Genomic DNA, 1,563 nt, shown 5'->3' with positions numbered 1-1,563 from the left:
CTTGTGGCTCAGTGGCATCCAGCACTGAAAGTTGAAGCCAATCCACGTTTCACCTTTCTGTTTCCAACAGCTCATTGTTGTCCAGCGGAAATGACATCTTGAATACGTTAAAAAAAAGGACACGTGAAATTGATGACAAAATATAGACAAGGATGTCGTCAATGTTTGGACAGTAGGGCAAGGTGGAATAGTTTGGGACTACTTTCCCTGCAGCGTAACGGCTGAGATATGATCTTATGGAAAGGTTATAAACAGAGTATTTACGTGTTTTGCCCTAGCTGGAGAGAGTTGAAAACTCGAAAGCATAGGTTTAAGGTGAGTGGGCTGAAATTGACAAAGGACCTGAGGCACATTTCCCACACAAAGGATTGTGCTTGTATGGAATGAGCTACCAGAGGAAGTGGAGGAGGCTATTACACTCAGAAAATTCCAAAGGTAACCGGAAGAGTTTCTGGTTAGAAACGGTTTAGAGGGATTGGGGCCAAATGCTGGGGAATGGGATTTGTTTAATTTTGGCTATGTGGAGACATAGTACCAGAAGTCAAAAGGTAATTACCTCACCCCACCCACACTCCAGAAGAGGTGCTAACTGCCCTTGAGTTCTTTTTCTTCTCGATGTGAAGAGCTCTCAAGCCTGAGTCACCTTCACGTCTCTGGTTGCTGAGTGAATCACAAAGAAGGAATTTCACCAGAGCTGCAACTGCCTCACTTCCCCACTCGCCCTCCCCGTTTACATTTTCCTGCTCGTCAGTGATTTAAAGAAAACCAAATGGATTCGATGTCATTCTGTAGCCTCTCTGTCGATTCCTCCGTTTCAGTGCCAACGTGGCTTAGATCTCGGGGCGCATCTTAATACAAGCGACGCTATGAAAGCACAAGTTCAAAGGTTCCTCTGAAAGTGTAATTTCTTTCATTGCTGTTGCTGGTTGAATGAGCCACTAACGTGCGAACTGCTCCAAAACATGATTCAGGACCTCTGGTGCCAATTCTCGCACGTTGAATAACGACAGACAGCTTCCAAATGAGGGATTTCAGAGACGACTTTGGGCTACATTTGACAGACAGACAAGTTCAGGAATCTGTGGTGCGCTGGGACACCAGCGCATCAGCTTTTCCCTGTCTTTGAACCGGGCCGCCTGCGCAAGGAATGCAAATGCGGTACTGCTTTTCGTGGACGGAACAGAAGGCGGTAACTACACTCTCAAACAGAACGGCATATGATCAGAACCAGGTTGGAGAAAAACTTTACAATGCTTTGCACAGTAATTAAATGGAATTGCATTACATTACATTTCACTACGAGAGCAGATTTGTTCAAGCAAATTCGAAGGCAGGTTTGCAGATGGGAAAGCAAGCAAGAAAGCACCGTTTTTGTCCATGTAAAAGGCAGGAACTGAAGAACGAAACAGTTTCTGCCCAGTTTCGAACTGGGGACTTTTCGCGTGTTAGGCGAACGTGATGACCACTACACGACAGAAACAAGTCTCCGTCCCCCCGCTGTGGCTCAGTGGAATTCAGCACTGAAAGTTGAAGCCGTTCTACCTTTCACCTTTCTGTTTCCAA

At 45.7% G+C, this 1,563-nt stretch overlaps 1 non-coding gene across 1 annotated transcript; it reads right to left on the bottom strand.

Annotated features, from left to right (window-relative positions):
* Positions 1-1,407: 1,407 nt before the first annotated feature.
* Positions 1,408-1,480, bottom strand: trnav-aac. The gene has a single exon. It is a non-coding gene; the product is annotated as a tRNA-Val (tRNA).
* Between the last annotated feature and the right edge of the window lie 83 nt (positions 1,481-1,563).

This window comes from Chiloscyllium plagiosum, unplaced genomic scaffold (assembly GCF_004010195.1).
Source record: "Chiloscyllium plagiosum isolate BGI_BamShark_2017 unplaced genomic scaffold, ASM401019v2 scaf_90217, whole genome shotgun sequence".
Taxonomy (NCBI): Eukaryota; Metazoa; Chordata; class Chondrichthyes; order Orectolobiformes; family Hemiscylliidae; genus Chiloscyllium; species Chiloscyllium plagiosum.
The sequence above is the reverse complement of the archived record's forward strand: the minus strand, read 5'-3'. Positions and strand labels throughout refer to the sequence as shown.